General features: G+C 39.9%; 1 pseudogene; it reads left to right on the top strand.

The window, feature by feature from the left end:
- Positions 1–1,141: 1,141 nt before the first annotated feature.
- Positions 1,142–1,697, top strand: LOC148005900 (interferon alpha-1-like; annotated as a pseudogene).
- The last annotated feature ends 15,715 nt before the right edge of the window (positions 1,698–17,412 follow it).

Raw genomic sequence — 17,412 nt, forward strand, 5'->3', positions numbered from 1 at the left:
GGCTCAAGTTCGCTAGTGGGGTGCTGCCTACGGGCTCTCTGCAGCGGCAGCAACCAGGAAGACCTGTGCCGCCCCTTCCGGGAGCTTCAGTTCAGCAGGGTTCCAGATGGCCTTTGGTGTTTTCCTCTGGCGTCCGAGATGTGTGTGCAGAGAGCAGTCTCTTCTGGTTTCCCAGGCTTGTCAGCCTCTCTGAAGGTTTAGCTCTCCCTCCCACGGGATTTGGGTGCAGAGAACTGTTTATCCCGTCTGTTTCCTTCAGGTTCCAGCGGTGTCTCAGGCAGGGGTCCTGCCGCTCCTGGGCCCTCCCCCACGGGAGCCCAGAGGCCTTATACAGTTTCCTCTTGGGCCAGGGATGTGGGCAGGCATGGGCAGTGTTGGTGGTCTCTTCCGCTCTGCAGCCTTAGGAGTACCCATCTGACCAGGCGGTTGGGTCTCTCCCTCACGGGGTCTGGGAGCAGAGAGCTGCTGCAGGCCGGGATCTGCGGGTGTGGGACTTCCCACAATATAAAATTTTGAAGTATACCATTATCTCGGTATGATTTCCGTAGAGACAGAGTTTCTCTGTGTAGTCCTGACTCGTCTGGAACTTGCTCTGTAGAATGATGTCCTATACCCTTTTGCCTATACAATGCAGCTGCCAGGCCACAATAGTATTTCTAATTTAGAAAGATTTTGCACTGCCCTTAACATTTTGATGCAAATATTTATGTACATGGCATAATTAAAATTAGAAATAATTGTAAATGAATTACAATACCTTTTAAATACAACCACAGAGAAAGTTTTGTGTTTGCAATAGATGTATAAATTTCTAATAAAGACTACATATCTATAGAATAGTGGTTAGTGACAATTTTAATGTAATTTAAGAGAAGTCATGTAGCATAGCTTTTTGAGGGTGGCAGTGAAAGAGAAAATATTAATGGAACCCAAATCCTTGAGAAAAAAATTGCCAGGAGCAAGCAGAGAGTGAGGTAAAGAAAGTGAAAAGAGAATTGCAAAGTGGGGGAGAGCATTCAGAAAGGAGAAACTTGTGTTTGCCCGTATTTAAGATAGATGCATACAGCAGGGTTATCAGAGAACCTACAGGGGAAGACTCAAACACTCTGCTCAGAGAGTCATCGAATATGCAAGATCCACGATGGCTATGGTTTGTGCATTCCTCACGATTCTGGTAGTTATGAGCCACTGGTCAACCTGCTGTCTGGGATGTAACCTACCTCGCACTCATAACCTCACAGTCCTGAAACAAATGAGTCGACAGTCCCCTGTCTCCTGCCTGAAGGACATACAGTACTTTGAACTCCCTTTGGAGAAGGTTGATGCCCAGCAGATCCAGAAGTCTCAAGCCATCTCTGTCCTGCAAACTCTGACTCAGCAGGTTTCTGACCCTCTTCGAATCAGAGGCGTCACGGGCTGCTTGGGATGAAACCCTCTGATTGTCATTTTGCAAATACCTCTACTAGCAGCTCAAAGATCTTGAAGCCTGTCAGAATCAGCAGGTTGGAGAGCAGGAAGTTCCCTTGACCCAGGAACCCTCCTGGCTGGCTGTGAGGGAATACTTCGGCAGGATCACCATGTACCTGAAACAGAAGAAACACAGCCCCTGTGCCTGGGAAGTGGTTAGAGTAGAGGTCGGGAGAGCCCTGATTTATTCAGATATGTTCCTGGTAAAACTGAGTGAAGAGAAGGAATGAGTTCTGAGACAAAGTGGAGAGGATTCTCCTGGACTACAACATTGCATCTCACATTATGAGCAATTATTTTCAATATGTTAAACACTTTTTGTATCTGCATCCATTTGGTTATTTATTTATTTATTTATTTATTTATTCATTGATTGATTGATTCATTCATTTATTTATTTATTAGAATGCTATAATGTATGTTAAGATATTTATGCTAAATCTTTTATTCTTTTATTTTTGCTATAGCTAATTGTCATTTGCAATTAAATTATTTTGAATTCAAATAAATTTGCTTTATAAGACACTTTGTATTGATTAATTTGCTCTCTCTTTCACATTAAAAATTATTTTTAACATTAGAGTCTACACTGTAACTATTGTACAAATGCACACTTTTTAAATATCAGAGTGGATAGACACATACACTGCACAGTATTTAGAGAAGCCCTAGATATTTTCACCTACCTCTCTCTGGCATATAGTATTCTGGATGGATAGACAGCTGCTGTGCAGAAGACAACCAGAGAGTCTTGCTCCTCACATTCCTTAGTTTACTTTGACCAAATATGTCCTGGGTTTATTTAGCACCTGATTTCCTTGATCTCATATACTTATCTTCTTAATCGATAATGAGTTTAGTTGTTTGAGGTTCTAAATATTAGTGAGGTCGTGTACAGCAATGCAAAACAGATAAAACAATGACTAGTCTGCCTATATGGCACAGAAAGGGAAAACAAGAAGAACCTAGGAATTAAACCCACTCCTCATAGCCTCATAATCCAGTCCTAGGAATAAATCCAACCAGGGGAGTGAAATAACTCTAAAATCAACCTTTGGAAACACTATTCCTTCTCTATTTCCGGGACCTTTCCTCTTCCCACTTTCTACTTCTCTGTTTGTTACTCTTCTTCCTCCTCCTCTTTCTTCCTCCTCTGGTTACTCCTCATCATTCTACTTTTGCTCCATCTTCTTTGCATTACTAGTTGTGCATGGTACAGCACCATCTCAGGGAGCATGGCAGCCACTCTGAGGGGCCCCATCCCTGATGATACTGGAAACTCTTTCCTCCAGCACCAATATTTTTCCATCGTTCCTCAGCTGGAGGTGGAATTGCCTCTGTTTTCCAAGCTGATATTTTGTCTGGTGTGGTCATGTCAATTCAGTCATAGCCACTCACAGTTCACATGAGTAACTATTCTGTTGTGTTCAAGAACACGGCTTTGCTGAGTCATCCACTGCCTCTGGCTTTTCCAATTCTACCACCTCTTCTTCAATGGTTCCCGAGGCCAAAATATCAGCTCTTCATTTTCCCAGTGACCAGTTGTGAGTCTCTGTTCATTGGTAGGGAATATAAGAGTTCTGTGGTAAGTGTTGGCCAGTGCAGGAGCCCCCTCTTAGATGTAAGCTCTAATGTCAAATCAGGTATTGTGACAGGTTGAGTTCAGCATTTGGTTCTTTGTTACCTTCATGGCTCCACATGTATTTTAAGTAGGATCCTTCTGAGAGAAATATTACTGAAATTTTTATGCAGATTGCATTGATAATGAAAATCACCTGAAAATATAGTCACTTTCATAACATTATCTTACGAATGGCCATAGATCTTTTCCTTTTCTTGTAGTTTCGAACATTTTTGCTACTACTCTCTTGCTTAGATGACACATCTGTTTCTTTTTCAGCTTTCATTTCAATGACATCCTATCTTTAGTTCAGTGCCACAAACCAACCTCAGGGTTTTCATTCTAGGAAAGAGAAGAGACACAGAACAGAATTGGAGACTTTGACCATCAAACCAACACCTCAGGAGAGAGGAAAGAATAAATGTAAATGTACAGAGAATTGAGACACTCAAAGCCCTTGCTGTTTGTCACGATTAAATGAATTATTCTGCCTTTAGACACATCGGACATGGAAGACTAATCACTGAATTGAATATTCAATAATAACGGAGGCTGACAAATATTTGGGCATCAGTGTCTTAGACTGAATCTGAAAGTGGAAGTACAGGCAAATGTATATATTATGTATGATATGCTGTATGTGTGATATAATACCATTAACTATGTATGTGCATGGATGTATGTGTACATATGTGCTCACACACAGCTTTGTCTCATAGACTCCCAGTACCTCCCTGCTGCTCCAGACCCCATCTTACATCCTCAGAGCCCTTGTTTCCCCCTCCCTGATGCAGAAAGCCCCAGTGTGTGTTCCTCATTCTCTCCTCATTACCCAGGTCTGCTCACTCTACAAATGTTGTCTATCATTTACATCTGTGTTCCTGACTGGAGGTTTTTTGAAAATATATTTGCCCCAGTGAAACCAAAATCAAGGAGTTCAAGGTTTGAATGAAACTCAGTACAAGAATTTTTCTTAAGTTTAGACGATATACAATGTTCTTCTAAAGACGTAAAGCTGACTGTTTCAACAAGGAAAAGAAATAGAAAAAAGAAAAAAACCAAAAGACAGGAAAAAGAGAAGGAAAGAAGAAAGGGGAAAGACGGAAGAAGAAATAAGGAAAGAAAGAAAGGAAGAAAAAAAGGAAGAAAGTAAAAGGAAACCAATCTTCAATTATGATAAAAATTTGGAGAAGAGAGCCACCTACTGGCTTGGCCTGAGAAGAAAAAACAGAATCCAATTCTGGGGAGCTTTTCTTTCTTTACAGAATTCAGTTTCCTGGCAGAGTTTCCTCCACACTGAAACAGACTTTTCTCCAGAAAAACTGAATTCAGTAAGACTCCATTCCCTTCAAATGCATCTTAGAAAGGCAAATCCTCTCCGGTCCATAAGCCATGTCATCTGAACATTTTACACGTATATATAAAAAGGAATTCTGTGTCGTTTCCCTCTAGCCTTCTATAACTGAAGTTCTCTGGAGAAGGAGGGGTCTGTGTGCATTCCCTTTAGTAGGGACTCACAACCAAACTCATGTCCTTTTGATCATTAGGTAAGGCCTTGTGAAACTGAGACAACCAACCCTGAGCTAGGAATGCTGAAAAAAATAGCATCTGAGCCCACAGAAGGGATTCTTTAGCTGCTGCTCTGCCTGACGATGCCAGCAACTGTGAGTTTGCTAAATGCAAGGATCTATGGCCATCTTCTGATATGTGACCTCAAGAGTTTAGGCAACCTACTCCACAATGGCCTGTCCATGAGGTGCAATGTGAATCTGTGTTCCAGACAATGGTCAATAAATTGATGCAGAGTAACACTTCATATGTCTATTGGTAAGATTGTTGTTTTACAGGGGCCGAGAGCAACATATCAGAGACTGTTGATTGCTCGGACTCTTTGAGGTTTGAAGGACACTTGAACAGAGGAATACAATGTGTGTCTCTATGAAGAACTGCCAAGGAAATCTCTAGACTTTCAGTTCCCTCTTACGAGTAAGTTTTCAATTACAACCACTTCCTCCTTGAGGTTTTGTTTTGGCCCTGTACTCTGAGATCAGGAGAACAATGTCTCTGTCTCATTGGACAGTAAACATGCTCAGAGGAGTGGTGTCATGTTTGATTCCTCACAGGGAGCAGAGGGATAGGTAAGGAATTATATATGATGGAAACATACATTGGTAATCTGTGTATTTGAACAAAATCATGTGATATGAAGGTTTGCTGAAGAACTGGTAATTGAAATAGACTTTGCTGGGGACAGCAATTATTGCATAAATGACTATTGGTTTGACTGCTAAACTCATGTTAGATATGACTTTCTTTACTGTTTCTTTGCTGGCTATTTTTAGTGTAATCTTCATCACTTTCTTGGTTATATAATAAAATTATTATGAAGTATCTCCAGGTATCATCCTGCTCAGATAATACATAATGTCATATTGTGTTTCACTTGTTTCTATTAAACAAAATTTGGGAATCAAGAGACAGAAATACAAGTACTAAGACAGGAGAATTCAGTAAGTGACAAAGTACTGAGCCATCATTCCTGTACACAGAAGCAGACCTGATTCAATGCACACTGAATTCACACAGAAAGGACCTGGGAGTCAGGGAGCATCACTTTGTCCATAAAGACCTATCTGTGTAGAGTAATCATGTGGTTTTGTTCTATCAATTTGTTTATATAGTGGAACATGTTGATGGTTTAACGTATATTAAACCATCCCTGCATGCCTGGGATGAAGCCAACTTGATCATGATTGTTTTGATGTCCTCTTGGATTCGGTTTGCAAGAAGTTTATTGAGTATTTTGCGTCAATATTCATAAAGGATATTGGTCTGAATTTCTCTTTCTTTGTTGGGTCTTTGTGTGGTTTAGGTATAAGAGTAATTGTGGCTTCATAGAAGGAATTTGGTAGCACTCCATCTCTTTCAATTTTGTGGAATAGTTTGGATAATATTGGTACGAGGTCTTCTGTGAAGGTCTGATAGAATTCTGCACTGAACCCATCTGGACCTGGGCTCTTTTTGGTTGGGAGACTTTTAATGACTGCTTCTATTTCTTTGGAAGTTATGTTGTTGTTTAAATTGTTTATCCTCATTTAACTTTGGTACCTGGTATCTGTCTAGGGAATTGTCCATTTCCTGCAGATTTTCAAGTTTTGTTGAATATAGGCTTTTGTAGTAGGATCTGATGATTTTTTGAGTTTCCTCTGATTCTGTAGCTATGTCTCCTTTTCATTTCTGATTTTGTTGATTTGGACACACTCTCTGTGTCCTCTCGTTAGTCTGGCTAAGGGTTTATCTATCTTGTTGATTTTCTCAAAGAACCAGGCTTTGGTTCAGTTGATTCTTTGTATAGTCCTTTTGGTTTCTACTTGGTTGATTTCAGCTCTGAGTTTGATTATTTCCTGCCTTCTCCTCCTCCTGGGTGTATTTGCTTCTTTTTGTTCTAGAGCTTTAAAGTATGATGTCATGCTGCTGATACATGCTCTCTCCTGTTTCTTTCTGCAAGTACTCAGAGCTATGCGTTTTCCTCTTAGCACAACTTTCATTGTGTCCCATAAGTTTGGGTATGTTGTACCTTCATTTTCATTAATTTCTAAGAAGTCTCTAATTTCTTTCTTTATTTCTTCCTTGACCAGGTTATCATTGAATAGAGCATTGTTCAACTTCCACGTATATGTGGGCGTTCTTCCCTTATTGTTATTGAAGATCAGCTTTAGCCCGTGGTGGTCTGATAGGACGCATGGGATTATTTCTCTCTTTCTTTATCTGTTGAGGCCCGTTTTTTGATCAATTATATGGTCAATTTTGGAGAAAGTACCACGAGGTGGTGAGAAGAAGGTATATCCTTTCGTTTTAGGATAGAATGTTCTTTAAATATCTGTTAAGTCGATTTGGTTCATGACTTCTCTTAGTCTGTCTATGTCTCTGTTTAATTTCTGTTTCCATGACCTGTCCATTGATGAGGGTGGGGTGCTGAAGTCTACTATTATTGTGTGAAGTAGTATGTGTGCTTTGATGTTTAGTAACGTTTATTTCATATATGTAGGTATTTGGAGCATAGATATTTAGGATTGAGAGTTCATCTTGGTGGATTTTTCCTTTGATAAATATGAAGTGTCCTTCCTTTTCTTTTTTGATGACTTTTGGTTGAAAATCAATTTTATTTGATATTAGAATGGCTGTTCCAGCTTGTTTCTTCAGACCATTTGCTTGGAAAGTTGTTTTCCAGCCTTTCACTCTGAGGTAGTTTCTGTCTTTGTCTCTGAGGTGTGTTTCCTGTAGGCAGAAGAATGCTGGGTCCTCATTGTGTACCGAGTTTGTTCATCTATGTCTTTTATTGGGGAATTGAGTCCACTAATGTTGGGAGATAATGAGGAATAGTGATTTTTGCTTTCTGTTATATTCATATTTGGATGTGAGATTACGTTTGCGTGCTTCTCTTCTCTTTCTTTTGGTGCAAAGCAATTAGTTTCCTGCTTTTTCTAGGGTGTAGCTTGCCTCCTTACGTTGGGCTTTACCATGTATTATGCTTTGTAGGGCTGGATTTGTAGAAAGATATTGTGCAAATTTGGTTTTGGAATATCTTGGTTTCTGCATCTATGTTAATTGAGAGTTTTGCCGAATAGAGTAACCTGGGCTGGCATTTGTGTTCTCTTAGGGTCAGTATGACATCGGTCCAAGAACTTCTTGCTTTCATACTCTCTGGTGAGAAGTCTGATGTAATTCTGATAGGTCTGCCTTTATATGTTACTTAACAACATTTTCCCTTACTGCTTTTAATATTCTTTCTTTATTTTGTGCATTTGGTGTTTTGACTATTATGTGACGGGAGGATTTTCTTTTCTGGTCCAGTTGTGTAGGCTTCTTGTATGTTAATGGCTATCTCTTTCTTTAGGTTAGGGAAGGTTTCTTCTATGATTTTGTAGAAGATAGTTACTGGAACTTTGAGTTGGGAAACTTCACTGTCTTCTATACCTATTATCCTTAGGCTTGATCTTTCCATTATGTCCTGCATTTCCTGTAAGTTTTAGGCCAGTAGCTTTTTTCCATTTTCCATTATCTTTAACAGTTGTGTAGATAATTTCTATGGAATCTTCTGGTCCTGAGATTCTCTCTTCTATCTCTTGTATTCTGTTGGTGATGCTTGTATCTACGGCTCCTTTTCTCTTCCTTTGGTTTTCTACATCCAGGTTTTTTTCCCTTTGTGCTTTCTTTAATGCTTTTTTTCCCATTTTTATTTCCTTCACCTGTTTGATTGTGTTTTCCTGGAATTCTCTAAGGCATTTTGGTGATTCCTCTCTATAGGCTTCTACTTGCTCATTTATGTTTTCCTGCATTTCTCTAAGGGAGTTCTTTATGTTTTTCTTGCAGTCCGCCATCATCATGATCAAATGTGATTTTAAATCTAGATCTAGCTTTTCTGGTGTGATTGGATATTCAGTGTTTGATTGGTGGGTGAATTCGACTCTGATGATCCCACAGTTTTAGTGCTTGGGTTCCTGTGCTTGCTTCTCGCCATCAGGTTGTCTCTGGTGTTACTTTGTTCTGCTATTTCTGACAGTGGCAAGACCTTCCTATAGGCCTGTGTCAAGAGTGCTGTATACCTGTTTTCCTGTTTTCTTTCAGCCAGTTTTGGGAACAGAGTGTTCTGCTTTCGGGAGTGTAGTCTTTCCTGTCTACTGGCCTTCAGCTGTTCCTGCGGGCGTGTGTCTTGAGTCCACCAGGCAAGTCACTTGGAACAGAAAAGTCGGTCTTACCTCTGGTCTCATCTCTTACCTCTGGGGCTGCATTTCAGCTTTCTGTGAGGGCAGCAACCAGAAGGGCCTGCCCCGCCTTTTCTCGGGTCCCTGTGCACAGCGTTCCTCGATGGAGCTAGGCATTTTCCTCTAGAGTCAGAAATGTGGGCAGAGTGTAATCTCTTCTGGGTTCCCAGGAGTGTCTGCCCCTCTGAAGGTTTAGCTCTCCCTCCCACTGGATTTGAGTGCAGGAAATTTTTTGACCAGGTCCCTTCAGATCAGGGCAGTGTCTGGACCGCCGGGGACATCCAGATTGAGTGCCCCTATCTGCCTGTTCCCAGAGGCCCTATACAGTTTGCTCTTGGGCCAGGGATGTGGGCAAGGGTGGGCAGTACTGGTGGCCTTTCCTGCCCTGCAGTCTCAGGAGTGCCAACCTGTGTGGGCGGTGAGCTTTCTTCCTAGGGTTTTGGGAGCAGGGAGCTGCAGGCCAGGATCAGTGAGTTTCGCTCTCCATCTAGAAACTGAAAGTGTCTGGTCCCAGAGGAATTTTGCCTCTGTGTGTCCTGAGTCCACCAGGCAGGTCATTTGGAGCAGAAAAGTTGGTCTTACCTCTGGTCCCGGGCCTGAAGTTGTTCCTTGGGGGCTGCGTTTCAGCTCTCCATGAGTCTACCCTCTTGAGGTCTTTCCATGTATGTGATATTAACTTTCTATTGGATGAAAGATTGGTAAAGGCCTTTTTTTTTAATCAGTTGGTTGCCATTTTTTCATATTGATAGTGTCCTTTGCCTTACATATCTTTTTCAATTTTATGAGGTTCCATTTGTCCATTCTTGATCTTAGAGTATAAGTCATAGTTGTTCTTTTCAGGAAAATTTTCCCTGTGCCTATTTATTCGAGGCTATTAGTTTCAGTGTATCTGGTTTTAGGTGGAGGTCTTGATGCACTTGCTCTTGAGCTTTTACCAGGACATAAGAAGGTGTCAATTTGCATTTATCTACACGCTGACCTCCAGTTAAAACAGCACCATTGTTGAAAATGTTCACTTTTTCCATCAAACAGTTTTAACCCCTTTTGTCAATGATCAAGTGACCATAAGTGTGTGGGTTCATTTCTGGGTTTTTGAATTCTGTTCCATTGATCTTCCTGCCTATCTCTGTACCAATACCATACAGTCTTTTTCTTTTATCACTATTTTCCCATAATAGAGCTTGTGGTGAGGGATGGTGATTGTCCCAGAAGTTCTTTTATTGTTGAAAATTGTTTTGCTGTCCTCCACTTTTTGCTTTTCCAATGAATTTGCAAATTGCTCTCTCTAATTCCATGAGTAATTGACTTGATGGGGATTGCATTGAATCTGTAGACTACTTTCGGCAAGTGGCCATTTTTATTATATTACTCTTTCCAACCCATGAGCATGGGCCTTCTTTCCATCTTCTCAGATCATCTTCTATTTCTTTGTTTCTCCATCTATGATAATTTGAGGTTTAAATGGTGTAGTACCTTGTGCTGGCATTTTTGTTCTCTTAGTGTTTGTTAGACATATCCCCAGGATAATCTAGCTTTCATAGTTTCTTTTGAGAAGTTTGGTATTACTCTATTAGGTCTGCCTTTGTGTTCCTTGATCAGTGCATTTGGTATTATTTTGGGATAGGAGGTATTTCATCTGTCGTCCTCTCTGTTTGGTCTTTTGTAGATTTCTTTTATGTTTATGGGCATTTCTCTCTTTTGGTTAGGAAATATCTCCCATAATTTTCTTTCTTTTTTAAAATTTATTTATTTTTTTTTCCTTTATTAACTTGAGTGTTTCTTTTTTACATTTCGATTGTTATTCCCTTTCCTGGTCTCCGGGCCAACATCCCCCTAACCAATCCCCATCCCCTTCTATATGGGTGTTCACCTCCCCGTCCTCACCCCATTACTGCCCTCCCCCCAACAATCACGTTAACTGGGGGTTCAGTCTTAGCAGGACAAAGGGCTTCCCCTTCCACTAGTGTTCGTACTAGGCTATTCCTTCCTACCTATGAGGTTGAGCCCAGGGTCAGTCCATGTATAGTCTTTGGGTATTGGCTTAGTCCCTGGAAGCTCTGGTTGGTTGGCAATGATGTTCATATGGGATTTTGAGCCCCTTCAATCTCTTCCAGTCCTTTTTCTGATTCCTTCAGTGGGGGTCCCATTCTCAGTTCAGTGGTTTGCTGCTGGCATTCGTCTATGTATTTGCTGTATTCTGGCTGCGTCTCTCAGGAGAGATCTACATCCGGCTCCTGTTGGCCTGCACTTCTTTGCTACATCCATCTTGTCTAATTGGGTGGCTGTATATGTATGGGCCACATGTGCGGCAGGCTCTGAATAGGTGTTCCTTCTGCCTCTGTTTTAATCTTTGCCTCCCTATTCCCTGCCATGGGTATTCTTGTTCCCCTTTTAAAGAAGGAGTGAAGCATTCACATTTTGATCATCCGTCTTGAGTTTCATGTGTTCTGTGCATCTAGGGTAATTCAAGCATTTGGGCTAATAGCCACTTATCAATAAGTACATACCATTTGTAGTTTTCTGTGATTGGGTTACCTCACACAGGATGATATCTTTCAGTTACCTCCATTTGCCTATGAATTTCATAAAGTCATTGTTTTTGATAGCTGAGTAATATTCCATTGTGTAGATGTACCACATTTTCTGTATCCATTCCTCTGTTGAAGGGCATCTGGGTTCCTTCCAGCTTCTGGCTATTATAAATAAGGCTGCTATGAACATTGTGAGCACATGTCTTTGTTATATGTTGGGGCATCTTTTGGGTACATGCCCAAGAGAGGTATAGCTGAGTCCTCAGGTAGTTCAATGTCAATTTTCTGAGGAACCTATAGATTGATTTCCAGAATGGTTGTACCTGTCTGCAATCCCACCAACAATGGAGGACTGTTCCTCTTTCTCCACATCCTCGCCAGCATTTGCTGTCACCTGAGTTTTTGATCTTAGCCATTCTCACTTGTGTGAGGTGAAATCTCAGGGTTGTTTTGATTTGCATTTTCCTTATGACTAAAGATGTTGAACATTTCTTTAGGTGCTTCTCAGCCATTCGGTATTCCTCAGCTGTGAATTCTTTGTTTAGCTCTGAACCCCAATTTTTTAATAGGGTTATTTGTCTCCCTTCAGTCTAACTTCTTCAGTTCTTTGTATATTTTGGATATAAGCCCTCTATCTGTTGTAGGATTGGTAAAGATCTTTTCCCAATCTGTTGGTTGCTGTTTTATCCTGACCACAGTGTCCTTTGCCTTACAGAAGCTTTGCAGTTTTATGAGATCCCAATTGTCGATTCTTGGTCTTAGAGCATAAGTCATTGGTGTTTTGTTCAGGAATTTTTTTTCCAGTGCCCATGTGTTCGACATGCTTCCCCACTTTTTCTTCTATTAGTTTGAGTGCATCTGGTTTGATGTGGAGGTCCTTGATCCACTTGGACTTAAACTTTGTACAGGGTGATAAGCATGGATCGATCTGCATTCTTCTACATGTTGACATCCAGTTGAACCAGCACCATTTGCTGAAAATGCTATCATTTTTCCATTGGATGGTTTTTGCTCCTTTTTCAAAAATCAAGTGACCATAGGTGTGTGGCTTCACTTCTGGGTCTTCAATTCTATTCCATTGGTCCATCTGTCTGTGTCTGTACCAATACCATGCAGTTTTTATCACTATTGCTCTGTAATACTTCTTGAGTCTGGGATAGTGATTCCCCCAGAAGTCCTTTTATTGTTGAGGACACTTTTAGCTATCCTGGGTTTTTTGTTATTCCAGATGCATTTGCAAATTGTTCTGTGTAACTCTGTCAAGAATTGGATTGGTATTTTGATGGCGATTTCATTGAATGTGTAGATCACTTCTGGTAAAATGGCCATTTTTACTATATTAATCCTGCCAATCCATGAGCATAGGAGATCTTTCCATCTTTTGAGGTCTTCTTCAATTTATTTCTTCAGTGTTGATATTCTTATTGTATAGATCTTTTTCTTGCATGGTTAAAGACAAACCAAAAAATTCCTGAACAAAACACCAATGACTTATGCCCTAAGACCAAGAATCGACAATTGGACTATAATGAAGGGTGTCATTTCCCTAATTTCGTTCTAGGCTTGATTCTCTTTTGTGTAGAGGAAGGCTACTGATATATTGGAGTTAATTTTATACCCAGCCAATTTGCTGAATTTGTTTATCAGCTTTAGTAGTTCTCTGGTGGAAATTTTGGGATCACTTAAATATACTATCATATCACCTGCAAGGAGTGATATTTTGACTTCTTCCTTCCCAATCTGTGTCCCTTTGATCTCCTTTTGTTGTCTGATTGCTCTGGCTAGAACTTCAAGAACTATATTGAATTAGTAGGGAGAGAGGGGGCAGCCTTATCTAGTCCCTGATTTTAGTGGGATTGCTTCAAGTTTCTCTCCATTTAGTTTAATGTTATCGACTGGTTTGCTGTATGCGGCTTTTACTATGTTTAGGTATGGGCCTTGAATTCCTATTCTTTCCAGGACTTTTATTGTGAAGGGGTGTTGAATTTTGTCAAATGCTTTCTCAGCATCTAATGAAATGATCATGTTGTTTTGTTCTTTCAGTTTGTTTATATAATGGATCACATTGACGGTTTTCCGTATATTACACCATCCCTGCATGCCTGGGATGAAGCCTATTTGATCATGGTGGATGATTGTGTTGATGTGCTGTTAGATTCGGTTTGCCAGAAGTTTATTGAGTATTTTTGTGTCGATATTCATAAGGGAAAGTGGTCTGAAGTTCTCTTTCTTTGTTGGGTCTTTGTGTGGTTTAGGTATAAGAGTAATTGTGGCTTCATAGAAGGAATTCGATAGTGCTCCATCTGTTTCAATTTTTTGGAATAGTTTGGATAGTATTGGTATGAGGTCTTCTATGAAGGTCTGATAGAATTCTGCACTGAACTCATCTGGACTTGGGCTCTTTTTGGTTGGAAGACCTTTAATGAATGCTTCTATTTTGTTAGGAGTTATGGGGTTGTTTAACTGGTTTATCTGTTCCTGATTTATCTTCAGTACCTTGTATCTGTCTAGGAAATTGTCCATTTCCTGCAGATTTTGAAGTTTTGTTGAATATAGGCTTTTGTAGTAGGATCTGATTTTTTTTCATTTCCTCTGATTCTATAATTATGTTTCCCTTTTCATTTCTGATTTTGTTAATTTGGACACACTCTCTGTGTCCTCTTGTTAGTCTGGCTAAGGGTTTATCTATCTTGTTGATTTTCTCAAAGAACCAACTTTTGGTTCTGTTGATTCTTTCTATGGTCGTTTTTATTTCTACTTGGTTGATTTCAGCTCTGAGTTTGATTATTTCCTGCCTTCTACTCCTCCTGGGTGTATTTGCTTCTTTTTGTTCTAGAGCTTTTAGGTGTGCTGTCAAGCTGCTGACATATGGTCTCTCCTGTATCTTTCTGCAGGCACTCAGAGCTGTGAGTTTTCCTATTATCACAGCTTTCATTGTGTCCCATACGTTTGGGTATGTTGTACCTTCATTTTCATTAAATTCTAAGAAGTCTTTAATTTATTTCCTTTCTTCCTTGACCAGGTTATCATTGAGTAGAGCATTGTTCAACTTCCATGTATATGTGGGCGTTTTTCACTTATTTTTATTGAAGACCAGCTTTAGCCCATGGTGGTCTGATAGGACACATGGGATTATTTCTCTTTCTTTATCTGTTGAGTCCTGTTTTTTGACCAATTATATGGTCAATTTTGGAGAAAGTACCATGAGGTGGTGAGAAGAAGGTTTATCCTTTCATTTTAGGATGGAATGTTCTATAAATATCTGTTAACTCCATTTGGCTCATGACTTCTCTTAGTCTGTCTACGTCTCTGTTTAATTTCTGTTTCCACGATCTGTCCATTGATGAGAGTGGGGTGTGGAAGTCTCCTAGTACTATTGTGTGAGGTGCAATGTGTGTTTTGAGCTTTAGTTAGGTTTCTTTTACGTATGTAGGTGCCCTTGTATTTGGGGCATAGATATTTCGTATTGACAGTTCATCTTGGTGGATTTTTCCTTTGATGAATATGAAGTGTCCTTCCTTATCTTTTTTGATGACTTTTAGTTGATAATTGATTTTATTCGATATTAGAATGGCTACCCCAGCTTGCTTCTTCAGTCCATTTGCTTGGAAAGTTGTTTTCCAGCCTTTCACTCTGAGGTAGTGTCTGTCTTTGTCTCTGAGATGTGTTTCCTGTAGGCAGGAGAATGCTGGGTCCTCATTGTGTATCCAGTTTGTTAATCTATGTCTTTTTATTGGGGAGTTGAGACCATTGATGCTGAGAGATATTAAGGAATAGTGATTATTGCTTCCTTTTATATTCATATTTGGATGTGAGGTTATGTTTGTGTGCTTTTCTTCTCTTTGTTTTGTTGCAAAGACGATTTGTTTCTTCATTTTTCTAGGGTGTTGCTTGCCTCCTTATGTTGGGCTTTACCATTTATTTTCGTTTGTAGGGCTGGATTTGTAGAAAGATATTGTGTAAATTTGGTTTTGTCATGGAACATTTTGGTTTCTCCATTTATGTTTAGTGAGAGTTTTGCTGGATACAGTAACCTGGGCTGGCATTTGTGTTCTCTTAGGGTTTGTATGACATCTGTCTAGGATCTTCTGGCTTTCATAGTCTCTAGTGAGAAGTCTGGTGTGATTCTGATAGGTCTGACTTTATATGTTACTTGAACTTTTCCCTTACTGCTTTTAATATTCTTTATTTTGTGCATGTGGTGTTTTGACTATTATGTGATGGGTGGAGTTTCTTTTCTGGTCCAATCTATGTGGAGTTCTGTAGGCTTCTTGTATGCTTATGGGCATCTCTTCCTTTAGGTTAGGGAAGTTTTCTTCTATGAGGTTGTTGAAGATATTTACCAGTTTTTTGAGCTGGGACTCTTCACTCTCTTCTATACTTATTATCCTTAGGTTTGATCTTCTCATTGAGTCCTGGATTTCCTGCATGTTTTGGACCAGTAACTTTTTCTGTTTTACATTATCTTTGACAGTTGTGTCCATGATTTTTATGGAATCATATGCTCCTGAGATGAAGTACAGCCATGTGACACAGAGGCATTTTTTGGAGAGAGAGAGAGAGAGAGAGAGAGAGAGAGAGAGAGAGAGAGAGATCAAGGAAATAATTTTGTCTGTAATGAGTCACCTGTGGGAATAAAGAGGAAAGCAACATCTGGGTCTCCATCCTGAAGAGACTTTGCGCTATGAAGTTTCTGCTCAATCACTGCCTAGTTCCATAAGTACAAGGATTCATGGGCATCCTTTCTACTTAAAGTAACAAAACAGAACTAAGCCTGAAATATCTCTTAAAGTGCAATGAACACTTAGTAAATGTATCAAATAACTCTGCATGTGCATGTGCACGGGTATACCTGTCATGTGTGGTTTGTGCATGCTGTGTCTCCAAGAAAGAGCAATGGACTTTCAGACAGAGACGCAGGCTAAGGGATCCTGTTCTCTCTATATTAGCCCTATGCACACACTTACTGGGTTCCTACATTTCCTTCATCCATCTAATCATTTGAAAATTATCCTTCACTTGGTTACGTGGATCCACAAGAATAATAGCAAAACAGACTCCCTGGTTTAAGGATCTGAACAGGGCCATTAAAAGGCTATGGAGACTCTGGGCATGGAAGGGCGCTGAGAAAGTCTGCAAAGCCAGGGAAATCATTATCAGCCTTAGCAGACAAAGAGAGATTAGGGGACATGGTTCTCAAGTGTCTGACAGTGCACACCCTGAGAGTAGAAAAATCTAAGCCTATCAATATCACAAAAGCAAATATGCCAGTTAGATACATTTTTTTCCCAGTGAGGAAGGATTGATTCTATTATTGTCCTACAAAGATGGCCTTTTTAAATATATGAAAGCATACATAGAACACTTATTGTCACCACTGAATAAATTCAATCATTTCTAACTTTGAAAATGAATGGAAAGACTTTAAACTCTGCAAATACAAAGAAATGACTATTCAAACTCCTTATTGTTGTGAGAAGGTGTAGGTAATCTAAAATGGCTTCTACTGTGATTTGACAAGAACATTTTGTAAAGTACTGACTGATCCTAAAATATCCTGAGCTTAGTGATAAACATTGACTGTTGATTTCTTTGGTTTTAATAGCACTCCTGGCATAGAGTGGGAGTTTTCAAGCATTTGAAACACAAATTTCAGATATTTACCCATATGTTTTGATTTGGATGCAAAATTTTGCTAGGGTTCAACATGTTGGAGGTTGGTACTCAGGGAAGCAGTGTTCACAGGACACCCCTCACATCCTCCAGGAATAAACTTTATCAATGAAAACCCATTGATTATTTCAGATTAGTAGTCTATTAGGCAGTGAGGCTTTGCTGGAGGAAGGTTAGGGGGCTGCTTCCTAATATAAAACTTTTCCTGTCTGCCTCTTGGAGACCATGTAATGAGTAAATTTTTGAGACTCATGGTCTTCCCACTTTGCAATGAATTCAGAAACCCTTGGTGTTAATAGCCTATAGTTAATAGTTGTGAGAAAAAATGAATGAAAATTTAAGCTTTCAGATATTA

Source organism: Rattus norvegicus, chromosome 5, assembly GCF_021556685.1.
Source record: "Rattus norvegicus strain SHRSP/BbbUtx chromosome 5, alternate assembly SHRSP_T2T, whole genome shotgun sequence".
Taxonomy (NCBI): Eukaryota; Metazoa; Chordata; class Mammalia; order Rodentia; family Muridae; genus Rattus; species Rattus norvegicus.